An 11378-nucleotide genomic window follows, 5' to 3' on the forward strand; every position below is an offset into this window, starting at 1 on the left:
ACATGCCTCTTGATGGTTGCCGACTTTTCGAGGTCCAAGAAGACTTAGCATGGTTAAAAGATAGTAGGGGAACAGCATGCTGCTCCCATCAGCCAGTTGCATCAACAGCTTTGTCCCCTCTGTTGCTACAGTAGGTACTTCCAGGATTGCTAATAGCCTCAAACGGTGCGTCAATCGCCTACAAAAGTCAGGTGCCTTTGTCCCATATTAGACCTTCCCCATCTCAATTCTTTCTTGTGAAAAACAAGCTAAAAATGCTCATTCTGGCCCACATCTTGTTTGCCCTTGAGCCTGGAGGCTAAATGTTAGCGCTGGACCTGCAGGATACTTATTACTACATTCCCAGCATACCAATAGGCATTACCTGTTCATGACAGGCCAAAAGCATTTTCAGCTTTCTGTGCTCCCTTTTTGGCTTTATTAGCACTTTTGGATGTTCACGAAAGTAATGGGAGAAGTTGCAACACATCTTTGAAGGTCAGAGGTCTCAGTCTTCCCCCTACCTTGGAGACTGACTGTTGAAGACCGTCTCGCCCCAGGCAGTCGTTACCCACCTCCAAACTATGATGAACGTCCCAACATTGTTGGGATTCACTCCCAAGATTGTTTGGGTTCACTGTCAACGTGCCAGAGGTCACATCTGAGTCTCTCAGATGCTCCCCTTCATGGGAGTCACTCTGGACACTGCTGGATCGCAGAGTCTGGCATGTTGGAGCCAAAATCCCAATGTTTCAACCTCTGTCCTGGTTGTCAGTAAGGATGACTGTAAAGCTGCTGGGACTGACAGTCTCCTGCATTTTTCATGGTCCAGCATGCCAGATGGCATTAGCAGGTTTTGCAGTGGGATCTGAAGTCTGTGGGCTCAGCACCAGGGAATTTCTCCGATCAGGTTCAGATTTCGAAGGAGACTGCAAAAGCTCTGCAGTGGTGGCTACAAGATCGCAGTTTGGTCAGCGGCAGAACCCTCTCCTTATCCCACCCAGAACTCAGTGTTGACCATTGCATCGCTTCTAGGTTGGGAAGGCCATTGGGGAGGGGTGGAGATCCGAGACGTCTAGTGTCTTGTGGAGTCCTGTCGCTATATCGTCCTTCTGGAGCTGCGAGGCACCGCTTGGCGTTGAAAGCTTTCCTGCCCACAATCAAACGGAAGATGGTGCAGGTGCTCACTGAAAACACCACCACCTTGTGCTTCTGCAAAAAGCAGGACCGGTTGGGGTTGTGGACCCTGTACTAGGGGGTTCTGCGTCTCTGAATGTATGTGGTCTGCCAAGGTATTTTTCTGGTGACACACAATCTGGCGGGTTCCCCAAGCTAAGCTGTTGACGCCTTGTGGACGCCTTGTGGATCAGGGCCCTTCCCGTGAATGGGAAGAACCCTGGCTCGATCTTTTTGTCACAGCCGAGAACGTGCAATATCAACACTTTGTGCTTTGGAGTTTCCAAGGAGTCTCTCACTCTGAGACTAGTTCAGCATTGAGTGACACTCTGGAGTCTTCTGTGCTTTCCTGTCCATGCCTCTCCTGCCTAGAGTTGTGAAGATGACCAGGACCAATCTGCCACAAAGCATCCTAGTAACCCTGGAATGGGCATGGAGAGTACAGTATCCCGAACTCCTGGGCATGAAAATCTGCCTTACGTTTAGGCTGCAACTTCTGGAGGATCTCCTGTCACAGCAGCAGGGCAGAGTGCTGCACCCCTGAACCTGCGCTAGCTATCATCTTCATGCTTGGAGATTGAGCTGTTAACCGCTTTTTACCTCTCCCCCCCCCCCCCCCCCCCCCCGAAGTTTTCATCCTGACATCCAGGCATCCCTCAACCAAATCTGTATACACCTGAAAGGAGTCTATTAAATTAACTTTGTTCTCCAAATGGTAGGCTGGAGCACACAGTTTGCCAGACAAGCTCTGAGGGCCAAGAAGCACTATCAGGGAGGACGATGGATCGGAGACTGACCTGAAAGAGGTAGCGATTCGATATTAATTGAAATATGTGTTGACATCCAGAGCAAAGTAGACTCCAGCGGAGTAGCTGCATTGCTCTTCTTTGACATCTTATCTTGCTAATGTGGTGGACCACTCATTTCTACTCCAAAGACCAAATGACACTGTAATGCGGGCCACTACTCCGATAGATTCAATCATACCTCACAAAACTCTCATGTCACTGCTTCTATTTGCTTCAACACCGTGCTTCTTGTAAAAGGTGTGTCCTGCAAAGCTCAGTAATTCACCCCATTTCCGTCATTGCATACTTAACCCTAGCTTAAGCTTCTCTCCCTTAAACTTAACTTGTTACAGCTATGTCCAGGACATCAAGGTTATTCTTCTATTGGGAGCCTGTAAAATGTAGAACATGTGGCCCCACCTAATGCCTGCAGGCAGTATCCGACTGTTACAAGAACATCTGAAGCGAAGTCTCTCAAAAGTTAAGTTTAATTTTGAAACGTGGACAACAATTGGTCCAACTGGAGCTTGACGTAAGGCGATTGGACCTGCATACAACACATCGACAGAAGTAATAAACTTGGAACTCATTAGGTACTTTAAAATATCACTTGAAACTTAGGTGCACAATGTGACAAATTGTATCTTTTCACTGTTGGAGCATTAAGGGAGATCTTCCCCTACCTGACTTATCCACTTAGTTTACTGATCTTGCTTGCTTTAGTACTGTCACACCTGGACAATGCTAATACATGGGGCTTACTATGCTCTTGCACAGCAAGTTCTAGCTAACACAAAATGCAGCTGCCAGATACTGTCTTAGGCTGAACTAACAAGGCCACACCACCCTTTCCCTCAGTGTTACGTTGTCAGTGGAAGAATATCCTTCAAAGTGGTCTGCATTTTGCATGGACTATCCGATCTAAATTCAAACATTTCTCCCAAAATAGGAACATTGGATCAACAATTGTATTGTATTGTAATTGAATTTGTATAGCGCTTACTACCCCCGACGAGGCATCCAAGCGCTTTTCGGCGAGTAGCACGGTACTCCAGGACCCATAGAGGATTAGTGTTCAATTAGTATAGTGAAACATGCAAGTACATTTTAAGTGGTGGATATGTTAGACAGTTATTTGGATTTGGAAGTATAGCAGAATGATAGAAGAAAAAAAGTTTTTATTTATATAGAGCTTCTTACCCCTGATGAGGTGTTGAGGCGCTTTTTTGGTGAGTAGCACGCTACTCCGGAAACCCATAAAGGATTAGTGGTGAATTAGCATGGTGAAATATGAAAGTAATTTGAGTGGTGGATATTAGTCATTTGGAGTGAGAAGGATAGCGGAGGGATAGAAGGTAAAGAAAGGTTTGCATTCATATAGTTCCTGTTACCCCTGATGGGGTGTTGAAGCGCTTTTCTGGCAACTAGCAGGCTACTTCGGAACCCATAAAGGATTAGTGTTGAAAATTAATATAGTGAAATATGAAGTAATTTGAGTGGTGGATATGTAGGTCAGTTATTTAGATTAAGATGGGTTGGGGAAGGGTAAAAAAGGTAAAAAGGTTTGCATTTATAGATCGTTTGTAACCTTGATGAGGTGTTGAAACGCTTTGTTAGCGAGTAGCACGATACTATGGAACCCATAATTAGGGATGAATTAGTATACTGGAATATGGAATTAGAGAAGTGAACATGTTAGTCTGTTATTTTGATTGATAAGGATAGTGGACGGATAGAAGAGTGAAGGATTTCTTTTGTTAGGTCATAGCAGTAGGATGAGGCTTTTGGATGAGTAAAAGGGTTTTTGGAGGGGAAGAGTCAGAGGGGAGAGTTTAGAAAGGTTTGTTTAGGGGGATCGGTATAGTAAAAGGTGTCAGATGAACGGAGGGGTAGAGTAGGAGAGAGTCTAGAAAGGGTTATTTTGGGGGTCATAGTCATGGTATGGGGTTTGGGATAAATGAGAGTGGATGTAGAGGATATATTGATAGATGTATAGGGTGAGTGATAGGGTAGTGCATTGGAAAAAGTAGTAGAAAGAAGTTAGAGATGAGTCAGAAGGTTGGCCCAGAGGATATATTGAGAGAAGTATAGGCTGAGAAATAGGGTAGTGCATTGAAAATGCTAAATTAGAAGAAAATGATAAATATAGATCCATAAGTACATTGAAAGTATATAGATGCATAAAGGAGTAAAGTATATGCAGATTAAAGATATTAATAGAGGTACAGGATGAGAAATAGGATAGTGCATTGGATATGCTTTTTCAGAAGAAATGTAACAAACACTCAGATCCAAGTACATGGAGGTACATAAATGCACACTGGAAGCAAGTACATGTAGACCAAAGATGATTTCTTTTTTTTTTTTTTTACAATATATTTATTCTACATGTTTATACAAATCAATATACACAGATAGGTGCCTATCTATAGTGAAAATAAATGCTTATATACAGGGGGACAAGTACATGGGCAGCATTATTGGGACAGATCCCGGCCAGTCTCGAACAGGCTCAAACAGGCACTCACCCTTGTCCTCTCCACCCTTCGCCTCGACGCCCGGGCTGAGAGACCCTAAGCCTTGGCCGTTTATAGCCCTAGTAGTCAGGTGACCCCTTCAGCCAATGGGAACCCTAACACTATCCAATCACAACACTAGCCCTAACATCTAGAACCAAAAGGAGACCAGGACCTTACAGCCAATCTTAGCCCTAGTCTGAGCACCCAATCAGTTTCAAAAACCCTGATCTCTACGTCCAATAGAGACCCTAGCCCTAGCAGTAGTCCCAACCCTAATCCAAGCAACCAATGACACAGGAAGCCCTAGTCCCTACTTCCAATAGAAAGCCTACCCCTACTCTGAGTCCAACACCTAGTCCAACAACCAATAACACCAATAGCCCTAATCGCTACTTCCAATTAAAGGCCGAATTCTAACACTAGTCCCACCCTAGTCCCAACAACCAATAACACAGGAAGCCCCAGTCCCTACTTCCAATAGAAATCCTAACCCTAGCCCTAGTCCCACCCCTACATTGATTGAATCACAGACCCAGAAACCAATCATAACCCTCAAATACCCAACCAATGAGGACACTAACCCTAATCCAATAGAAAAAACTAGTTATGGGACTGCTGGTAATCATCTCTCTACAGGAAAACCCAAATAGGTGGCAACTCGTCTCTACCAATATGTTTGGAACACCTTACCAAGAAAATACCAGTAATCTGCAACCAACTAGACGTGAACATTTTTTGTAAAAACTTGGCCGTTTCTTCTTTCATGGCTCAACAGATCAATAATAATGATACATTTTTGTGACTTGCCATCTGTTAATTAAAAAAAATACCCAATTTGCCATCCAGCGCTGGAGCTAGGCACTGCTGCTCTATTCCCACTGTGCTATTGGACAGCTGGAAATATATGGAGGATCCCGGTCAGATCCCAGAGTTCCATTTTACCCAATATATAATTATAATATGTGGACTGCACAGATGGCATCAACGGTTTCCTCGTTTTATATCAATCTACACTTAAAGATGGTTATTTTCATTGTGTGCAGGGCTCCATACCATCCATACGTATGCACTGCACCAATTGTATCCTGGCTCCAATTTTCACGCCTTGTACCCATTTCCCCCCTTGATAGGCCAAGCCACAACCAACACACGTTCAACCATACACCACCCAGAGCCCCAACACCTAGATGAAAATTGGAACTCTGTGACCTTGCCAGAGTCCTGAAGTGCTATATAAATACACATAACTAAGTAGTACTCCGCAGCCAAAAAGTACATTGGGTTTCTCAAGAGGTATGAAAAGATATAGATATAGATGTATTTGGATGTTAATCGGGTCCCTCGTGGGCTCCGTATCCTTCTAGCACCAACCTATGACAAACCTAACCCCACACTAATGCGCGAATGGGCTGACTTCAATTTGAACAATTCGAAAAGACTAATGCAAATTTTAGTCAAACATGCAGAGTTGGACAGAACTGAACTGTTGAAAGAAATCGATAAGATCAATGAGGAAATTGAAACTCTCAATAATGTGGAAGAAGCCACTAAATTAAGACAGGAAATGTGCACGAAATTAAAAAAAGAAGAAGAAATCATAAACAATCGCAAAACCTATAAATTTTTCCGTGACAAAACGGATTACAAAACAGGACAGATCTTTACCTTCTCTAGGAAATTTGAGGCACTAAGAAAAAACAAACAAGCAGCCAGAATTGTAAGACCAGAAAACATAAACCCAGGCTCATCGACCTCTATACCAGAAGAAAGTTCAAATCCTGATAGTGATCTAGAGAGAGAGGAACAGGCAAGGGCAGCGCAGCGGGGCCTAAAAACACACTGGATGAAGAGTTGGCCCTTTTTTGCGAGGACAGAAGACAAACATTACGTCCTCGGACAAGACAACAACATTATGCCGCTCAAAAAACTGCAAGCGAAGAGAGCGGAGGAAAGCCATCAAACTCAGGGGGAAACTGGAAAAACAAAAAGAAAGGGGGTTGGAACAAAAATCGGTAACCCTGACAGATCCTGACAAAACAATTGTGAACCTTGCTGGTATTGAATTGAACCACAAAGATAAAGAAATTCTCAGCCTGGGTCTATCATACGGTCCCAAACGGGACTTTAACTATGTAAATACAAGACTGGATGTATATAAAAGTACAAGGAAGCTCAAATTAAAGAAACATTTCTTATTAAATAAATTTGAAAGAGAACACAATATTGGGCCTGAAACTTTGACATCTGATGTAAATCCAAGCTCTCAAGCCACAGAAAATCTAATGGAGGAACTAGCAGAAATGTGGCAATCCAATGCACCAAATGAGAGTGGATTATCTCCAATCCAGTCCGACAGCAATACTTCGATTGGTGGTGAAATACCTGCTCAACCAAAAAAGCCGTTGACAAATTTCAAAGCCAAATCCAAATATATGCCAGTCATGTTAAAAGACTCTATAGATCTCTACCATGAACAAGTCACCAGCCAACTCAAGGACTTGAATATGAAAATCTATAGAGGCAAACACAAGTACAATAAGGAAACGGCGAACTACAGAGCTCTAATAACCAAATTACAAAAAAACTGTAAGGTCATTGTCCGAGCTTCGGACAAAGGAGGCAATATTGTGCTAATCCATAGAGACATGTACATGAAGGAAGCTCTTTTACAATTCAACGACAGATCATGTTACACTAGATTCTCATGGACAGAACTTAAGACTATGTATGCAAACTGCAATAAAAAACTTTCCAAATGGAAATCCAAAGGCCTTATCACCAGTCAGGAGCACAAATTCCTCAAAAATGACTATCCTGTCGTTCCGACAATGTACTTTTTGTCCAAGCTGCACAAAAATCCTACAAATTCCCCTGGACGCCCAATTATCTCTGCCAGGAACAGTTGCCTAGAACATATGTCGCAGTATGTCGACTTTTTTCTGCAGGGAGAGGTCAAAAAGCTTCCGTCCTATGTCAGTGACACTAGTGACTTTCTAAATAAAATCAGAAACATTGAGTGGCAACCTGACTATATATTAATTGCATTGGATGTATGCTCGCTGTATACAAGTATCATTCATTCAGATGGACTTAATGCACTTGATTTCTATCTCAAAAGATCTCTACCAGAAATGCCTGACCACAGGGAAATGTTGTTGGAAATGGTGAAGTTGTGTTTGGACAATAATGTTTTTATGTTCAACAACTTGATGTACAGGCAGTTGAGGGGTGTTGCCATGGGGGCCAGCTTCTCCCCCAGCTACGCGTGTTTACACATGGGCTGGTGGGAGGAGCTGGTCCATTTGGTTCAACCCTCAAGAATCATGCAACTCAATGTTATAACGTGGTTACGCTTTATTGACGACCTGTTTGTGATTTGGAGGGGGGATATGACATCTGCTGAAACCTTTGTGTCAGAATTAAATCAAAACAACCTTAATCTCCAATTCACAGCTACATTGAGTATAACTTCCATCACCTTTCTGGACACTGAGATTTTTATCAACAAGGTAGAATAGAAACCAAGTTTCATCGTAAGGCCACAGCGGGCAACTCCACCCTGCATGCTGGAAGTTCACATGTCAAACATTTAGTGAACAGCATCCCTTATGGGGAGATGCTACGTCTGAAAAGAATTCACAGCAGGCAAACTGACCTAACAATTGCACAAAGTGACTACAAGGCGAGATTTACTGAAAGGGGTTACTCTTCTAAAATGATAGATGCAGCGATTCTCAAAGCCAATCAGAAAGACAGATCCTCGTTATTGGCTGGTGGCTTACAGACAACACAGAATAGTGGGGAGGGCACCACAAAGTCACCTGAATTCAGATTCATAGTGCAGTATAACGCTCAATACAAGGAGATAGAAACCATCATAACCAAGAATTGGCCAATACTTCTCAGAGACCCGGTGATAGGAAAAGACCTCCCTAAGAGGCCCTCCATTACGTATCGGAGAGGACAGTCCATGAAAGACGAAATAATAAAAACCAGCCCTGAAGTCTTAGAAAGTTCTGCCTGGTACCAAACACACACAGGATTTTTTAATTGCAAGGTATGTAAGGCCTGCCAGCAAGCTATAAATAAGACCAGCTATCACTCACCCTTTGATTGCAGGGAACACAAGATCAACAAACTACTGACGTGCAAGACGGAATTTGCAGTCTATGTACTAGTTTGTCCCTGCAATCTGTGTTACGTAGGGAGCACTAAACTCCCTGTACACAAGAGAATCTTACAACATCTACGGGCAATATCCAATCAAGACAATACATACCCAGTAGATAGACATTTTAAGATCAAACACAAGTCTAGAAGCAGTGAATTAAGATACTTTGTAATTGATTGTGTACTGGCTAGCAGACGGGGTGGTAACAGGGAGGAGAAACTTCGCCGACTCGAGACACAGTATATCATCGAACTGAATACAAAGCAGCCTTCAGGCCTCAATATTACGGAGGACCTGTATACATGTCTGTAAATATTGAGATTTATATTGGCCGCAGCTTGTAAAATTGTACAGTAAGGTATAGGATTCGTAATTTTTGCAATGAATTTTATGAATTTCAGAGTTATATTTATGTATTAATGTTGAATCAATTCAGATTTTTAACAATCAATTTATACAATCTTATAGGTTTTTAGATGCATTATATGAAATACATGCTTTTAGCCTGTTAGTAACCAATCTTTTAGGTTTTTATAAGCATATTTATGAACCCTATTATGATGTATTTCTACTACTTGCCTTATATTGATTGTTATTACTCTATAATATTCTATGTAAGTTCTTATCTCTTTGAAACCAGCACTAGTTGCACAAATTGCGAATCTGAATTATCTAGGATGACCATTACTTACCCGGGGATCACATCTAATCATTAAGGTATTTGACCGATATTAGATGTACTTAATGGTGTGACACCGGTGTACTTGTGGCATTTTCCCTTGTACAAACACAGAAATTTATAAATCACTGCAGCACTTTATTCCCTCTAATACGGCCTGAAACATACATGGACATTTCGAACATATGGGGCTCCGTAGTGTTTCCATGCTTATAATTAAATATGTGTGCTAGTACACCTTGCACAGAAAAGCACAAAATAATCTTTAATTGTTCATACATCTGAAAAAACGTCGCACTCTGTACGTTTCACATTATTTTAAAAAATACTAAAAAAAATCTTTTTGGATTGTAAATTCTAATATTTACTTCTCTCCGTTTTTGCACTATCACCCTTATTTAATTTTCACGCATCAGGTTTACTAATTTACATACCATACTACCACGATAGGCTTTGGCTCAACCACTTATAAACAACAAAAGGTAAAGTGTAATGAATGCCTGATAAGCCCGAATGTCGTGCGTAGTTCAATGACTTTAGAACTCTTCTATGTCTATACAAGTTGTAGGCTCTAATGTCATGTGATTTTTGTATTTAAACCTATGCTTGGTGGATAACTGTGTCATGTGATCAAGCGCTCTGTGAAGCGCGAAACGCGTCGTGACGATTGGGAGCACCGAGGTCGAATAAACTAATTTTACACTAAAACTGGGTTCGTGTCCATGCTTGCAGCCAAGAAGTAATTCTGCGCCTTGTCGGATTATTCCTGGGGGAAATATATATATATATATATATATATATATATATATATATATATATATATATATATATATATATATATATATATATATAATTTCTTGTATAAGAAACACGCCGCACACCACTCTTTAAATTCCGCTGTTTATTTCTTGTAGGTCTCCCACCTACGCGTTTCGGACTGCAAGAGTCCCTGTTCACGGTTTGACAATCAGGTAAGCACAATTAGAGGAGCTTTCAGAAACTCCGCCACACCGGCCACTGATGAAGGGATTTGGTTTGTCCTGAAACGCGTATGGCCATTATTAACTTTTGAGAACTGAAGCCTTGCACTGTTTACCGGCAAAACGTGAAATAAACCTAAGTGTAAGATACTTCGAGTGGCTTCCTCTAATTGTGCTTACCTGATTGATTGGATATTTTCGGCTGGCCACGGTCGAGGAAGGAAGCCCGCCGCCGCTGATGGCGGAACCGTGCAGGCGACATTCCGTTGTTTGCAGCTACGGTGAGAAGAGCAGACAAGGCGCCATTCAGGTTGGTGCTACCTGCGGACACTGTTTCATGTTTGGAAAGCGGGGTACGCAGTGAAAGGAACAGTGCCTCGAATTCACTTGAATAACATTGACTTGGTTATGGAGGGACTGCAAAGCCGCCCCACTTGGGAAACATGTTGTTACTGCACTACATTGCCCAGGTGTCCCAGCGAGGACACGCCCACTGGGGCAGGTAAATGGAACTACATTTAAGTGCGCTACGTTAACAGAGCTTTCAGAAACTCCGCCACACCGGCCACTGATGAAGGGATTTGGTTTGTCCTGAAACGCGTATGGCCATTATTAACTTTTGAGAACTGAAGCCTTGCACTGTTTACCGGCAAAACGTGAAATAAACCTAAGTGTAAGATACTTCGAGTGGCTTCCTCTAATTGTGCTTACCTGATTGATTGGATATATATCCATATATCCAACTACTTTGTCTCTCCACCACAGAAATAACGGACCACCAGGCAGCATAGAGTATTCCACTCGGCATGACGCGTTTCGGGTAACAAGCACCCTTGTTCACATAACGGGCATGCAGTACATATCGGCATATATATATACTTGTTTTTTTACATTTCAAACACCACGTGACCATAGATAGTGAAAAAATACTTGTGTGCAAATAAGGCAATGTTATGGATTCCACTTTCTCCCTTTGTGTATATATTATATAGCCTTTACATTTTCTGACAGCATGTAAACATATCCATATTACTATTTTCGGTTCATGGCAGCTTATATATATATATATATATATATATATATATA

The 11378-nt window shown here is 42.0% G+C and overlaps 1 protein-coding gene across 1 annotated transcript in view; it reads left to right on the forward strand.

Moving 5' to 3' along the window:
• Window positions 1-11378, forward strand: part of BTBD7 (BTB domain containing 7) — a 464036-nt gene that overhangs the window by 391454 nt on the left and 61204 nt on the right. The window lies entirely within an intron of this gene.

Source organism: Lissotriton helveticus, chromosome 9, assembly GCF_964261635.1.
Source record: "Lissotriton helveticus chromosome 9, aLisHel1.1, whole genome shotgun sequence".
Taxonomy (NCBI): domain Eukaryota; kingdom Metazoa; phylum Chordata; class Amphibia; order Caudata; family Salamandridae; genus Lissotriton; species Lissotriton helveticus.